Genomic DNA, 17,275 nt, shown 5'->3' on the forward strand with positions numbered 1-17,275 from the left:
CGGGGTTTCACCATGTTGAGCAGGATGGTCTCGATCTCTTGACCTCGTGATCCATCCGCCTCGGCCTCCCAAAGTGCTGGGATTACAGGCTTGAGCCACCGCGCCCGGCCGCATTTTTTTTAAGTTTCAACGAAGAAACACTGAAACCTAAAGTCTCATTATGAAATAATGTTAGACTCCATTGTCTATACACGATTTACCAACCCTGATAAAATTACTACTATTCCTGGCCTTGAGTGACTCACCCACCTCAGCCTTCCAGAGTGCTGGGATTACAGGCGTGAGCCACCGTGCCTAGCCGTTTTTTCATTCTGTTGTTGTTTTTGAGACAGAGTCTCATTCTGTTGCCCAGGCTGGAGTACAGTGGCGCTGTCTTAGCTCACTGCAACCTCTGCCACCAGGGTTCAAGCGATTCTCCTGCCCTAGCCTCCTGAGTAGCTGAGATTACAGGTGCATGCCGCCATGTTTGGCTAATTTTTTTGTTTGTTTGTTTTTGTAGAGACGGGATTTCACCACAAGTGACCTGCCCGCTTCAGCCTCCCAAAGTACTCTGGGATTACAGGCATGAGCCACTGCCCCGGCCCTGTTTATTATTCTCTTAATTGTAACTTTTGAAGAGCAAAGGTTTTTAATTTTGATGAATTCACATTTATGAACTTTTCTTTTATTTTTGAGAAGGAGTTCTACTCCTGTTACCCAGGCTGGAGTGCAATGGCGCAATCTCGGCTTACCGCAACCTCAGCCTGCTAGGTTCAGGCAATTCTCCTGCCTCAGCCTCCTGAGTAGCTGGGATTACAGGCACACGCCACCATGCCCAGCTAATTTTTTGTATTTTTAGTAGAGACGGGGTTTCACCATGTTGACCAGGATGGTCTCGATCTCTTGACCTCGTGATCCACCTGCCTCAGCCTCCCAAAGTGCTGGGATTACAGGCGTGAGCCACCACGCCTGGCCTATCAACTTTTCTTTCATAAATTTTGCTTTTGGTGTTATATCCCTTTTTGTTTTTTTCTTTTTCTTTTTTTGCTTTATGTTTTTTCCTAGTAGTTTTATATCCTCATATTTTTTCTTTGTTGCATCTATATTTATGCCTAAGTTAAACTAAATCTGCATTTCAAACCAAAAGGTTTATCTGATTGTTCTCCTCTTTCATAAAATTACTTGTAAAAATAGCTTCACTGGGTATCTTTTTTCCCTCTTTCCTTCGTAAAATCACTTGTAAAAAGAGCTTCAATGGGGTATCTTTTAAGTGAGGTGGACTCATTTGATTATTTCAGTAAATATTATATTGTACCATAGGCCAAGATAATAATAGTTATTTATCAAGGACATACTGTATATCAGGCACTATTTTAAACTCTTTGCTGGTATTAATTCATTTAGTTCTTTTTTTTTTTAGATGGAGTTTGGCTCTGTTGCCCAGGTTGGAGTGCGGTGGCACAATCTCGGCTCACTGCAACATCAGCCTCCTGGGTTCAAGTGATTCTCTTGCCTCAACTTCCCAAGTAGCTGGGATTACAGGTACATGCCACCATGCCCAGCTAATTTTTGTGTTTTTAGTAGAAACAGCGTTTCCCCATGTTGGCCAAGCTGGTCTCAAACTCCTTACCTTGTGATCTGCCCACCTCGGCCTTCCAAAGTGCTGAGATTACAGGCATGGGCCACTGCACCCAGCGTAATTCATTTAGTTCTAATACTCTCAGGTAGTAGGTACTATTATTATCACTGGTCTGGAGGTATGCAAACAGAGGTATGCCCAGGAAGTGGCTGAGCTGGTATCTGAACTCAGGCAATCTAGTTCTAAAGCACACACACTCTTAACCACTATGGTAGACTATGTGAAAGCAATTTCCCCTATAGAATAAGTCCCCAGAGAAGATCTGTTTCTATGAGTATATGTGGCAGGGGTCTTATAGTGTCACTCCAGCCCCTCTTCTCTGAAACTGCCTAGTTTGCCCACAAGGAAGGTTCCTGTTTCTGTTGTGTGAACTTCCTATGGCACCTCACCCTGCCCCTCTCCATAACACAGTCATTGCTGAGTAAGCCAACAGTGAACAATAATCTAAGCTACACATATCATACTCTCATTCTTGCTTGAGGTTTGAGAAACACTGGGATTGAGAATCAAGTCAGATCATTGCATGGTATTGGCTGGAGCCTCCAACAACTGCCACCAAAGTGGCAGGACTTCCCTTGGTTCTGTCTTTCCTGAGGCCTGGCCACTGAATAATCCCATCGTTTCCTGAGATACCCCTGCATTTTTCTAAGGCATTCCCATTCCGTTTAAGGTAGATCAGGTTGATTGCTTCTTGCAACCAACAAACAATCACTACTATAAGCAGCCACAGCTGAGGCTTTTCTCTATCAGTCCAGAGTCCACAATCTGCCCCATCACTGCTCAGGATTCAGAACCTCTGACCAGACCTGCTGAACTCTCTGAGTCCTAGAGCACTGAACACTAGTGACACTCACCTGTCAAGTGTGTCTTCCCTGGGATAGTCTATCTAAGTCTTCCAGGAGACAACTGGTTTAACTGACAAACTAAACTGCTAATGAGAGTGCTAGAAGAAACTCTTCAGTCTCTTCTTACTCTCAGGTAGCATCTGTAAACTGTCACAGGGAATTTCTGAAGACAGTGGTAATTTTGTATACCAAGAATGGCTTTAATAGTGGTGATTTCAGGTCAGATAAGAGAGAGGGAATACTTCTGGACCTCATTGTGCCCCCTATTATTTATTTCCTCTAGGCAGCAGCTCCTTTCCCTTAGCAGAGGACAGGCTAGAGAGCAGAGAGCCACCACTACATTCCATCAGTGATAGCGCAGTAGTTCCAAAGTGATTTCAGAACGTGCGGCAGCTCCAAAAGTGAAGTTAGCTCCAATGATAGCAACAAGTGGCAAGGAGTTGTGGTCTGGAGCATGTAGTTTGAGGGATGGAGCAAGGGCTTTGAAGCCAAATCAACCTATATTCTAATTCTGGCTCTCTGCACACACAGGCAAGTTCTGAGCCTCTTTCTTTGCCTCTAAAATAGTGTTGATAATAATGGTAACCTTCAAGGGGTTGAGGTTTCATTTGTAAAAAGCCTGACACACCGTCTACTCTATATTACTTGAGTTTCCCCTTTACAAACACAGCAACTCCATAGTTCTTTCTGTTGTTTCTCAAACACACAGCAAAATGACTCACAACAGGATCATACTCCTGAGTGTAAAATTGATACATTTCATGATTATTGCTCGGTAATTATTCAAGTCAGTAGATACCCAGTACCTGCTTTCCAAAAAACATGATCTAGGCTAGAGGAAATTTTCTCGTAGTTGCAACTTGGATAACATCTATTGGATTATGCAGCAAATACTACCAAACGGTTTAAAAACTATCTAAAGTTTCAGAATATTTTTAAAATCAATATTATTTTCCTTGCTATTTATTTTTCAATGGTTGAGAGGAAGTAGCTGAAAACGTTCTTTCCCAAAAATAAAAGGATACTTTATAATTATTTCAATATCTTTGTTCTTTCCATCAAACCTCACAAATATTTCAGAACTTCATGCTATTCATCAGTGTCTCTGGATAAGCTACCTTTGGCAAATACTGAAATCACCACCGGGAACCACAGAATCAAGAATTCTAAGTATGGACTGAAATCCTAAAAATTCATGGGAAAATCTACCAACATAACCTTTAACAGTGAGTCTAGATATAAATAAATAATAATAAAATCAAAATAACTAGCCTTCATTGAATGCTAACTATGGACAAGGCAGTGTGCAAAGGATTTTAAATGGATTCTTTCATTTAATCCTCACAAGCCTATAACTATAGACTAGTTTTAGACTAATTTTTTTTTCTGTGAAGAAACTCAAACTTAAGATACGGAAATAGTGTGAGTTTTCACAGCTAATACATTATGAAGTCAGAATTTGAACCCAGACTTTCTGATTGAAACCCCAAGTTCTTTCTTAATCAAGACATTCCTTAAAAACTGTGGTAAAATATACATAAAATGTATACCTATTGAACCAGTTTTAAATGTACACTTCTCAGCTGTGCATGGTGGCTCATGCCTGTAATCCCAGTGCTTTGGGAAGCTGAGGCAGGCTGATGACTTGAGGTCAGGAGTTAGAGAACAGGCTGGCCAACATGGCAAAACCCTATCTCTACTAAAAACATAGTAGAGATAGCTGGGTGTGGTTGTTCATACCTGTAATCTCAGCTACTCGGGAATCTGAGGCATGAGAATCGCTTGAACCCAGGAGGTGGAGGTTGCAGTCAGGCGAGATTGCGCCATTGTACTCCAGCCTGGGTGACAGAGCAAGACTCAGTCTCAAACAAATAAAATAAAGCTACAATTCTCCAGCATTAAGTGCAATCATGTTCTTTAACCATCACTACTATCTATCTCCAGAACTTTTTAATCTTCCCATACTTACTCTGCACTTATTAAACACAAACTCTCCTCACCCCAGCCCTTGACCACCATTCTACTTTCTGTCTCTATGAATTTTACTAGTATAGGTACCTCATATAAGTGAAAGCATGCAGTATTTGCCTGTTTGTGGCTGGTTTATTTCACTTAGCATAATGTCCTCAAGGTTCATCCATGTTGTAGCATGGGTCAGAATTTGCTTCATTTTTAAGGCTAATACAGTTGGCCTTCCATATTCACCAGTGCCACATCCTTAGATTCAAACAACCTCAGATTGAAAGTATTCTAAAAAAAAATTATAAAAAACAATACACTATAACAACTATTTGCATAGCATTTACATGGTATTATTAGATGAGATGATTTACGAATACAAGAGGATGTGCATAGGTTATATGCAAATACTATGCCATTTTAATATAAGGGACTTGAGCATCCCTAGAGTTTGGCATCTGCAGTATTCCACTGTATACATACACATTTTGTTTATCCATTCATTTCTTTATCAGCACCTGGGTTGTTTCCATCTTTTGACTATGTTGAATAGTACTGCTATAAGCATGGGAGGGCAAATATCTGTTCCAGTTCAATTCAGTTGTTTGGGGCATTAACTAAGATATTTTAAATACCTTTCTTCTCTTTGTTGTTGGCCAATTATTCTTTGCCTTTTGTTTTTTGTGGACATTTCCATTTATGAAGCAATTATAAATTTGTGAACATTTAGGGAGATTCTCGTGTGTCATCTTAAGCCAGTATCGTGAAGAACAGTCAAAAGAGGCTGGGGTGGTTCACGGCTTGGGTAAACATAGGTACATGCAGGTAGACTGGTGAACCAGATAGAATTTTCAGACCAAATATATTTTAAACATAATTTCCCTCTCGTGGCTAACAAATTTTTATGTGCTTTTTCAAGCATTAAGGACATGACAAGCTCTGAAGAATTTAGATAAGAGACAGAAGGGGAAAGGGATCCTAGAGAAAAAAAGTTGTGGTTCTGAGGTCTACTATGAAGCAGGAAGGAAATGTGCAAACACATTAGTGATGTTAAAGTCAGTCTTAAGGCAAAATGATGTAATTTTTTTTCATAATTTTTTTTTTTTTTTTAAGACAGAATCTTGCTCTGCTGCCCAGGCTAGAGTCCAGAAGCATACTCATGGCTCACTGCAGCCTTGACCTCCCTGGCAATCCTTCCATGTCAGTCTCCCAGGTAGCTGGGACTATAGGTGTGTGCCACTGCACCCTGCTAATTTTTTAAATTAAATTTAATTTTTTTTTTTTTTTTGAGACGGAGTTTCGCTCTTGTTGCCCAGGTTGGAGTGCAATGGCATGATCTTGGCTCACCGCAACCTCCGCCTCCTGGGTTCAGGCAATTCTCCTGCCTCAGCCTCCCAAGTAGCTGGGATTACAGGCACGCCCCACCATGCCCAGCTAATTTTTTGTATTTTTAGTAGAGACGGGGTTTCACCATGTTGACTAGGATGGTCTCGATCTCTTGACCTTGTGATCCGCCCGCCTCAGCCTCCCAAAGTGCTGGGATTACAGGCTTGAGCCACCGTGCCTGGCTTAATTTAATTTTTTATAGAAAGTTGGTCTTACTATGTTACCATCAAACTCCTGGGCTCGAGTGGTCCTCCCACCTCAACCTCCCAAAGTGTCTGCCCAGCCAGGATGTAATTTTAAAAAGAAAAAAGAAATGGACAGAATCAGCTAGCACAGGGCACTGAAAGCTATATGCCCTTAGGATGCTGCTCTGCCACGATTAAACTTTGTTATACTTTTATTGGAATCCCATTGAGTAATTCAGAACAAGTTGAATATTGTTTTCTCAAATATATTCATCATAAGACAAAATATCTGCCTACAACACACATCCGGGTGTGATCCTTTTTTTCTTCTTTTTTATCTGGTAAAAAAAGCTTCTACCAGAACTACCCTTTGTTAGCTTTTTCCCTATTTAAACCATCCTTCATTTCTCCATTACATTCTTCGTTACTACAGGACTATAACCAGATGGAAAGGAATGACCATGACATCCCTAGAAAGGGGCACCTAGGCTTCTGCCTCAGGCTGACATTGTAGTCCCATATTTCTTTTTTTTTTTTTTTTTTTTTTTTTTTTTTTCAGACAGAGTCTCTCTCTCTCACCAGGCTGGAATGCAGTGATGTGATCTCAGCTCACTGCAACCTCTGCCTCCTGGGTTAAAGCAATACTTGTGCCTCAGCCTCCCCAGTAGCTGGGATTACAGGCACTGTAATTTTTAAAAATTATTTTTAGTAGAGATGGGCTTTCACCATGTTGGCCAGGATGATCTTGATCTCCTGACCTCGGGAGCCACCCGCCTTGGCCTCCCAAAGTGCTGGGATTACATGCGTGAGCCACCATGCCCAGCTTAGCCCCACATTTCTAAATTAGCCTCCATCAACCTGTTTTCTAATTTGAAAATGGGAATAAAAATACTCAACTCAAAAGATTTTTGAAATGATCAAATGAGATAAGTTCCTAGTATGTAACAGTGGCTTAATTACTAACTGCACTTCCTGTCTGGATTTTCAATCCACCTTCCATGTTTTCTTTGCATAATAAAAATGTGTGTATCTAGAAGAAGGGGCCTACTTTCTCAGTCTTATATTTATCTGTGTAATATAAAAGCCATGGAATTTTTGCTACGAAGTGTTTATGAAGGTATTGACCTGAAGTAATGCCATTTATACAAAAGCTGAAAAATAGGAAAGACATCACAAAAGAAAAAATACAAATGGCCATTCACTCAACAAAAGGAGAGACTGTTAGAGATTAAAAGAGATTTAAAGGCCAAGCTCAGTGGCTTATGCCTGTAATCCCAGAATTTCGGGAGGCTGAGGCAGGAGAATTGCTTAAAGCTAGGACTTTGAGGCTACAGTGAGCTATGATTGTGTCACTGTACTCCAGCCTTGGGCTACAGGGCAAGATCTCAACTCTAAAAAAACAAAGTAAGGCCAGGCTCGGTGGCTCACACCTATAATTCCAGCACTTTGGGAGGCCGAGGTGGGCGGATCACCTGAGATTGGGAGTTTGAGACTAGCCTGAACAACATGGAGAAACCCCATCTCTACTAAAAATACAAAAAAACTAGCTAGGTGTAGTGATGCATGCCTGTAAACCCAGCTACTCAGGAGGCTGAGGCTGGAGAATTGCTTGAACCCGGAAGACAGAGGTTGCAGTGAGCCAAGATCGCGCCACTGCACTTCAGCCTGGGCAACAAGAGCAAAACTCCATCTCAAAATAAATAAATAAATTAAATAAATGAGATATTTAAGAGGCACAACAATTAAATGCAATATTTGGATTTGTTTGCATTCTGAACTAAACAAACCAACAGTAAATGCCATGTTTGGTGCAATCGGGAAATTTTAAATATGACCTGGATATTAGATTGTATTAAGGAATCATTTTCAATTTTGTTACATGTGATAATGACATTGTGGTTATATTTTTTTAAATGTTCTTATCTGTGGGAAATGAATACTGAATTATTTATAAGTAAAACGAAATGATGTCTTGGATTTTCTTTAATCTACTCCAATGAGAAAAATAAAGGAGAGGACAGATGAAAAAAGATTAGCAAACTGAGGTTAAATGTTGAAATGGAGTGGTGAGGACATGGTGGTGATTCATTAAACTCTTCTATTTATGTATGCTCAAAATTTGCCTTAAGAAAAAAATTTTTTGTTTGTTTTTTTAAGTGAACACTGCTATTTAGGACTAGATGAGAGGAAGGACAAAGTGAAAGAACATAAATAAACCAACCCGACAATAAAAATAAAGAAAAGTGGTCAGATTTGACTGACTTTGGAGGTAGAATCAATAGGATTTGGTGAAGAATTTGCTATGTGGAATAAGGTAGAGGGAAGTGGCAGATTTCTGTTTCTGAGAGCTGGTGCCATTTATTGATAGGAGGATTCCTGGAGAAAGATCAGTCTTGAAGGAGGTCATCAAGGAAAGCTTTCCAGGAGGCAACTGGTTCTATGCATCTGGAGCTCAGCAGAGAAGTCTGAACTGCAGACAGGGATCTATGAATTACTGCATGTAATTCAATTAGATAGCATGTAAAGTCAAGGGAAAGACTATAAAATTGCCCAGCAAAAATATATAAGAAAAAAGTCTAGGATCAAGCTCTGAGGACTGCAACCCTTAAAGGACAGGAGGAGGAAGGGATAAGCCAAAGATAAATTGAGAAGGAACAGCCAGCAAAAGGAGAAAACCATGAGAATGAAGTGCTGTAAAAACTAAGGGAGCAGGGTCATTCCTTTTTTTTTTTTCTTTTTTTTTTTTTTTAAGATGGAATTTCACTATTTTCACCCAGGCTAGAGTGCAGTGGCATGATCTTGGCTCACTGAAACTTCCACCTCCTGGGTTCAAGCAATTCTCCTGCCTCAGCCTCCCGAGTAGCTGGGATCACAGGTGCCCTGCCACCATGTCTGGCTATTTTTTGTATTTTTAGTAGAGACAGGATTTCGCCATGTTGGTCAGGCTGGTCTCAAACTCCCAACCTTAGGTGATCCATCCACCTCAACCTTTCAAAGTGCTGGGATTACAGGCATGACCACTGTACCCAGCTGGAACAGTGTCATATATGTCAATTAGTGGTAATTGAAATAGTACTTTTAGAACTATGTTTTTAGTACCTATAAATTAAAATACACTTTTTATTTTTAGATGGAGTCTTGTTCTTTCATCCAAGCTGGCATGCAATGGTGTGATCTCTGCTCACTGCAACCTCCGCCTCTTGGGTTCAAGCGATTCTCCTGCCTCTGCCTCCCGAGTAGCTGGAATTACAGGTGCCTGCCACCATGCTTCACTAGTTTTTGTATTTTTAGTAAAGACGGGCTTTACCATGTTGGCCAGGCTAGTCTCTAACTCCTGACCTCAGGTATCTGCCTGCCTTGGCCTTCCAAAGTACTGGGATTACAGGCATAAGCCACCACCCCCTGCCTCAAGCAGACTTTTTTTGAGCTTCTCAAATAATCAAGTAGCATGTTAATGTACTCATAGTATAAACTTTATAGCATCATTTTCATTGCAGATATATTTTCAGACATAAACACAACCAATTTCTGAGGACTGTCATAAGCAAAGCGATGTGAAAGTTTAATAAATGTTTGTCAAATTCTGACTATGTTTAATCAAAGTATTATTTTGCCAGAGGATGTAACAGGAAGCAACATATATTGATAATCCATTAGATTATGATATCCAGTAGTTAATGGAGTGCTTACTCCGTGGTAAGCACTATTCTATTTGCATTGTAAACTCATTTAATCCTCACAATACCCCATGACATAGGTTCTATTATTATACTCATTTTACAAATGAGAAAACTGAAGTGCCAGAATAAAATTCCTCAGGATGAGTAGAGCCCGTATTTCAACATGTACAGTATGACATCAGAGCTGGTCTGCTTAACCACTACTCTGTATTACTTCCATTTTGACACATGACCTATTTTAAATCCTTTTAAAAGCCCTATGTTATAAACATTGTTATGTACATTTTAAAGACTAATAACAAGGCCAGGCATAGTGGCTCATGCCTGGAATCCCAACATATTGGGAGGCCAAGGCAGAAGGATCACTTGAGCCCAGAGTTTGAAACCAGCCTGGGCAGTATAGTGAGACCCCTGTCTTCGCAAAAAAAAATTTTAATTCAATGGGGTGTGGTAGTGCATGCCTACAGTCTAGCTACTCAGGAGGCTAAGATGGGAGGATTTCTTGAGCCAGGTAGATTGAGGCTGCAGTTAGCTGTGATCATGCTACTGCACTCCAGCCTGGCTGACAGAGCAAGACCCTAATTTGAAATTCAAAAAAGAGTAAAGATGAATAAAAAGAAACTCGCAAAGGCTAAATAACTGCCAGAGGTCACAGATCCACTGTGATTAATTTGGAGACTCTAACCAAGATTAGAAAGACCTCCCCAAACTACATTTGATTCTCACTTGTAATGCCTGGCAGTATAGAAGGTACAAAGAAGTTTAAAATAAAGTTTTGGCTTTTGAGGATCTCGGAATAGAAAGAAGACAAAAGCAATTTAAGTAAGGCAGTGTCTGATAAGTACCAAATGAGTGGTACAAACAATTATTAGGGAAATTCAGAGAAGAGAAAGACCACTGGGTCTTGAAGAATGACTAAGTTTTAGATAAATACAAAATAGAAGAAAATTTCTCATATTTATAATGGGTCATTAAATCCTGCCTCTTGGAATTTAATAATTATTATGGAGACATGTGACTCATACACAGGACTGGGATATAACTGGAACCAGAAGCTAAATACTATCCTCATAATAAAGTCCCAAGAAATGCCTGGATTGAGCACATTGGGCATATTAACTGTTTGATTTTGGGACAGTGCAGATTCTCAAAGTATATGTGTTTTTGAAGATTTATCTTAATTTTAAAAATATTTTTGAAAATTTCATAATAGGGGACATTTTATGAAGTTGGTTTTTCCAACAGTCTTCTGCTTTTAACACTCATTTACATGATTGCTCTAGGAATGCCATTTTCATTTTTATGATTTTTCTCAGCTAAGGCTTGAGACAGAGAAATTTTAAGTATAATCTGTTCCTTACATCACAGACCTTAGCAATGACAGTTAGATTTATTTAATGTGGTATAGGCAGGTTTGGTGGTCAAGCCCACAACTGCTAAAACTGAGAACAGACAGAATTTGAAGTATGTCTTGAGACAAATAAGCAGTTATTACAGTTATTACACAGAGTAGAAACACGCCAAGCTGCTTCAATTTTCTTATATATAAGCACATGGTTTCCCCAAACAGAAATCTTAGAGTAACACAAACTACCCTAGTTGTTTGAGAGTATGAGTTCTAAATTGTTTTCTCATAATAGCAATGGATTAATATACTCTTACCTGGTCTCCTCTGCGATTAAGTGGTAAAATAACTGCATTGAGTTTGGAAAGCAATCTTTGACCAAGAAAATATCTTTTTTTCTTTTTCTTTCTTTCTTCTTCTTTTTTTTTTTTTTTTTTTTTTTTTTTTTTTTTGAGACAGTCTCATTCTGTTGCCCAGGCTGGAGTGCAATGGCATGATGTTGGCTCACTGCTAACTCCACCTCCCAGGTTCAAGCAATTCTCCTGCCTCAACCTCCCAAGTAGCTGGGACTACAGGTACCCACCCCAACGCCCACTAGCTTTTGTGTTTTTAGTAGAGAAAGGGTGTCATCATATTGACCAAGCTGGTCTTTTTCTCTTTCTTTCTCTCTTTCTTTTCTTTCTTTCTCTTTCTTTCCTTCCTTCCTTCATTCCTTCCTCCCTTCTTTCCCTTTCTTTCCAGCTGTCTACAAACTAGTAACTGGAGATTTAAGCCATGTTTTTTTTCTTTTGCATCTAATAAGCAGTCTTATTCTCTTCAACTTCTCAACCCAGCCACGCAGGGTGTTGCAAAGGTACAGAACTGTATTTATATACCATACACTATGTACACATACATAGATTTATATAATACATGCATACAAACACACAACAGAGGGAAAAGCCAGTAAGGAAGTGCCTTCAAAGGATAAAATTCAATATTGTTCATTTGCGAATGAAGTAATATACTAACATTTAATGTTAAGGGACATTAATATTACTGATAACCATGATAAATTAGAAGTCAAATAGTATGAATCTTGTTTATGTTGATAATCATTAACTGTCAACTAGGAAAATTAATTTGGGTCTATTTATTTATTTATTTATTTATTTATTTATTTATTTATTTTGAGATGGGATCTCACCCTGTCGCCCAGGCTGGAGTGCAATGGCACAATCTCAGTTCACTGCAACCTCTGCCTCCTGAGTTCGAGCGATTCTCCTGCCTCAGCTGCCCTAGTAGCTAGGATTACAGGTGCATGCCACCACGCCCAGCTAATTTTTTGTCTCTTTATAGTAGAGACAAGATTTCACCATGTTGGCCAGAGTGGTCTCAGACTCCTGACCTCATGATCTGCCCACCTCAGCCTCCCAAAGTACTGGGAGCCACTGTGCCTGGCCAAATTTGGGTCTTTTAAAGATCAAAATTTGAATTTGCAATAAGATCTCTACTCATATGGACTTTTAAAAATAAAACTAATGAAGCATAGATGTTATTCCTTAAAAGTAAAACTTTTGGCTGAGCATGGTGGCCCACGCCTGTAATGCCAGCATTTTGGGAGGCTGAGGTGGGCAGATCACCTAAGGTCAGGAGTTCCAAACCAGCCTGGCCAATGTGGTGAAACCTTGTCTCTACTAAAAATACAAAAATTAGCTGAGCTTGGTGGCACATGCCTGTAATCCCAGCTATTCAGAAGGCTGAGATAGGATAATTGCTTGAACCTGGGAGGTGGAGGTTTAAGTGAGCCAAGATCACACCATTGCACTCTAGCCTGGGCAATGGAGCAAGACAAAAACTACAGCAAAAAATCAAGATATTTTTGTGACATTAGAGCTCATTAGAATTATAAATTTATTTGTAATTCACTAATTCATTGATAAGTTTTAATAATTCCAATGGACTGCTCTGAAATTTGCCTTTGAAATTTTCATTTAAAAAGGTTTTCTATAATGGATTTTAAGTGTTCTCATAAAAAATATGGTAACTTGGCAGGGCACAGTGAGTCACACCTATAATCCCAGCATTTTGGGAGGCTGAGCAGGTAGATTACCTGATGTCAGGAGTGACATTAGAGCCCAATAATGGAACCCTTCTAAGTACAGGGCTCTGTATGACTGCATGCATGGGTCATATGCCTGTGAAGCTGCCGCTCAGAACAGAGCCCACCAAACTATGGCCTACTGGCCAAATCCAGGCTGCTACCCGTTTTTGTGCAGCCATAAGCAAAGAACAGTTTTCACATTTCTTTTCTTTTCTTTTTGAGACAGGGTCTTGCTCTGTCATCAGGGTTGAAGGCTGATCATAGCTCACCATAACTTTGAACTCGACTTGGGCTTAAGCCATCCACCCGCCTTAGCCTCCCAAGTAGTTGGGACTACAGGCATTTGCCACCGTGCCTGACTAATTTTACAATTTTTTGTAGAAACAAGGTCTTATTACATTTCCCAGGCTGGCCTCCAGCTCTTAAGGTTCAAGTGATCCTCCCGCCTCAGGCTCTCAAAGCACTGGGATTACAGGCATGAGCCACCACACCTAGCCGATTTTCACATTTTTAAATGGTTTTTTTAAAAAAAAAAAAAAAAAAGAATATTTTGTGACATGTTAAAATTTCTTGAAATTCAAATTTTAGTGTCCATAAATAAAGTTTTATTAGAATACAGCCAGGTCTATTCTTTATGTATTATCTATGGCTGCTTTTGTCCCAAAATTGCAGACTTCAGTGGCTACAACAGAGACCATCTGTCTGGCCCACAAAGCCTAAAATAATTACTAACTGGCCCTTTACAGAAAAAGTTTGCAAATCCCTATTCACGGGAAAGTAGAACACAAGTGACAAAGGAAAGGAGCAATAAAATGTTTCAGGGATTCAAAAGAGGAGAGACCACATAAGGTTAGAAGTATCAGAAAAGAAGCTAATTCTTAAGAAGAACATAGATAAACCTTGAATAATGGGCAAGGTATTTGCAGAATGAGATGGAGTGGGAAGGGGTATTCCAGGCAGAGGAAATCATTCACCTATGCACAACAGAGAGATGGGGAAGCAAATTAATTGGGCAAGATGAAAACTCCACTGTCCATTCTGATCTAAAACAGTTTTAAGTGAAAGGGAAAAGTGAGACACAAGGATTAACTTTATTTTGGTAGAGTAGGGGAGTAATTGAAGGCTTTTTGAGGAAGGGAGTGACTTGCTTGGTATGCTTCAAGATAATCATCTGGCAACAATGTGTAGAATCAGGAACAGACTGGAGGCCACCAGGCTGCAAAAGTCTGGTAGATGAGTTGTACCAACCTAAAGCTGGCAACTGAAAACCCACTAAGTATCGTCTTAGTTGAAATGGAAAGGAGGAAACACAATGAAACCCCTTGGTGAATTACTATCTAACAGACGTGCCAATTGATGGATTATTCAAGAGCCAAGAACTAAGTGTCAGGTATAAAGATTGGGTAATTTAAATTATAGTGATACAATTAACAAAGAAAAAGGAAAAGAAACTGGTTTGGTTACAAACACCATGAGTTCAGTTTGCACATATGACCAGTGCAAGTTGCCAGTGGAATATCCTGGAAAAAAGTCAAGGAAATAAATAGGAACAAGAGGCTCAAAGTGAAAAGTGAATTTAGTGCTAAGAGATGCAGATTATGGTATTCTCTGCATAGTGATAACAGCTTAATACAAATACAATGTCTAATAAGAGAAAATGTTTTTAATTAAATAAACTATTTTACACATTCTCTCAAATTCTAAAAATCAGTCTTCTAAAACTAATTTCTTTCTCGAAAAAAAAAAAAATCAATTGTCCAAAGGACAAAGAGTTTTTTTTTTAAAGAAAGAAAGAAAAGAGCCAGCACAGTGTTCCCATGTAACACTTCTGTGAATTCCAAGTTTCATACTTTCAGACTTCTCATATGTTTACACAATAATTGAAAAGTTAGTAAAGTCAAATTTATTTGTAATTCACTAATTCATTCAGAAGTTACAACAATTTCAATGGACTGCTCTGAAATTTGCCTTTGAAACTTTCAATTAAAAAGGGTTTTCTGAAATAATGGATGTTAAGTGTTCTCATCAAAAAATGGTAACTTGGTCGGGAGCAGTGTGTCACGCCTGTAATCCCAGCATTTTGGGAGGCTGAGGCGGGTGGATCACCTGAGGTCAGGAGTTCCAGACCAGCCTGGCCAACATGGCGAAACCCCATCTATACTAAAAATACAAAAATTAGCCGGGCATGGTGGCGCACACCTGTCATCCCAGCTACTCGAGAAGCTGAAAGAGAATTGCTGGAACCCAGGAGGCGGAGGTTGCAGTGAGCCGAGATCGTGCCACTGCACTCCACCCTGGGCTACAGAGCGAGACTCTCAAGAAAAAAAAAAAAAAATCCATATGTATATAAAACTCTGTGAGGTAATATGTTAATTAGCTAGAGTTAACCGTTCCACAATGTACACATTACTTAAACGATCGTGTTGTACACAATATATGCAGACAGTAGGTAATTTAAAAAACAATTTTTTTCTAAGGAAATAGAAATCATCAAAATAGGTAATATATTCAATTAACCTAAATGGTAAAATATTATAAAACACAGAGAACTGTTATCATTCATTCTCATCTACTCGTTTTACTTAGGTTAGCTTAGTTTTCAATCACTACATATTCTTAAGAGGAGTGAAATTAGTCACATTCCATTTATCAAGGTTTATTAATATTTATTTCAATAGTAATTTGTACAGGGCCTGATTAAATTATGAACCAATAAAAAGTTAGTCTTAAATGACCCTCAATCCCCACTTTTCCCTGCACTTTGCTTTCTTAATCTCTTCGACCATCAAAACCGCTTCAACAAAAACTTCTGGTAAGTTTCTTGTACTAAGGGTAAGAATGGTAAATTCCCGTGTTAAGTTCCTGGCCATTTCGGAACTTCTGTTTTCTGGTGCCCTTAAGTCACACGATAAACCTACCTGCCTATGGGTAATCCTATGAAGTCACTACAGCGTCCAGGCCATGCATTTAAATACGCAATTTATTTTAGTCATATAAATAGCGTTGACTTAGGTGTAGGGTACAAACTTATTTGGAAACCATCAATTTGATAACTGCGTTTGGCAGGGTAATTTGGAAAGAGTTCGCCCGGGTTAAGACACCATGGATAACAAATTTGTGAATCCAGGAGAAACGCCATCTCAAGAATGCAAAGACTTGCGGGCCCAGGCTCCCTTGGGGAGCTCTCGGTGTAGAAACTGCGCGTTCTCCGTTACTTCTCGGTTACTTTGCCCAGCACAAAGGACAACGTGAACACACAGACTGGACGTGTTGGTGACCGAACTACGGTTTGCATTAAGAGGCGGCGCCTTCTGGGTTTCGGAGGGTTCCGCTGGAACCTGCTGGGGTCGGGAACACCGACGCGCGGATTCCGCCCACCCGACAGCCTGCGGAAGCGAGCCTGCAAGTGCGGCACAACGAGAGCAGAATCTCGGCAGACAGGCCACCGAGAGGCAGCTGAAAGGCCGCGTGGGCAGGGCCTGCGCTCCGGCTGCGCTGGAGGCCGGCGTGAGGCCGACGCCGAGCACCAGGCGCGTGGCGGCCCCGCCCCCTCGGTCCCCTCGCCCCGCCCCCTAGGACCCGCCCGCGGGCGGAAGCTGGAGCGAGGCTGAACGCCTGACGTCAAGGCGACACCGCCAAACCTCGGCCAGAGTCAGGCGTGTAAACCAGCCCGAGCAGCGGCGGCGGCGGCGGCGGCGGCAGCGGCAGCGGCAGGACCGCCGTGGCGCCGAGAGTAGCGACCCGGAGGGAGCGCGGGGCGAAGCTGGCTGCGGGGACCCGGTGACAGCGTGAGAGGTTCGCAGAGTGCTTGCGTGGCCGATGAGGGAAGCGCCGGCGGCGACCGCGCGGGGAGGGGGCCGGGCGCCGGCCGAGGGGAGCGGGTGGGGTGCGGCGAGGCGCGGGCCGGGCGCGGCGGTCAGGGGCCCCGGCGGCGGCGGCCCCTCGGCGCGCGGCAGGTGGCGCAAGGGCCAGGCGCCCGGCCGGCGAGCGCGCTGCCTTGCGGGCCGGCGAGGAGGAGTCGTCGCCGCCGCGGGGGAGCAGCGCGCTTTGCGGAAGGGGTCAAATGTCTGAAATATGGCGGAGGAAGTAAGAGCCCGAGGACCCCCCCCCCCAACCCGCCCGCTCCGTTCAGCCCGCGGCCGCCGCAGCCTCTCCCGCCGCCCTCCTTTCCCCG

General features: G+C 41.3%; 1 protein-coding gene and 1 long non-coding RNA gene across 2 annotated transcripts in view; one reads left to right on the forward strand and one right to left on the reverse strand.

Moving 5' to 3' along the window:
• LOC141585148 (uncharacterized) overlaps window positions 1-17,275 on the reverse strand; it is a 253,974-nt gene that overhangs the window by 172,707 nt on the left and 63,992 nt on the right. The window lies entirely within an intron of this gene.
• Window positions 16,745-17,275, forward strand: part of RAP1B (RAP1B, member of RAS oncogene family) — a 45,593-nt gene continuing 45,062 nt past the window's right edge. The window contains exon 1 of the mRNA XM_039472539.2: window positions 16,745-16,896. The gene's annotated coding sequence lies outside the window, so the exon portion shown is untranslated. The remainder of the gene's footprint in view (window positions 16,897-17,275) is intronic.

The sequence above is a fragment of the Saimiri boliviensis genome, chromosome 7 (genome assembly GCF_048565385.1).
Source record: "Saimiri boliviensis isolate mSaiBol1 chromosome 7, mSaiBol1.pri, whole genome shotgun sequence".
Taxonomy (NCBI): Eukaryota; Metazoa; Chordata; class Mammalia; order Primates; family Cebidae; genus Saimiri; species Saimiri boliviensis.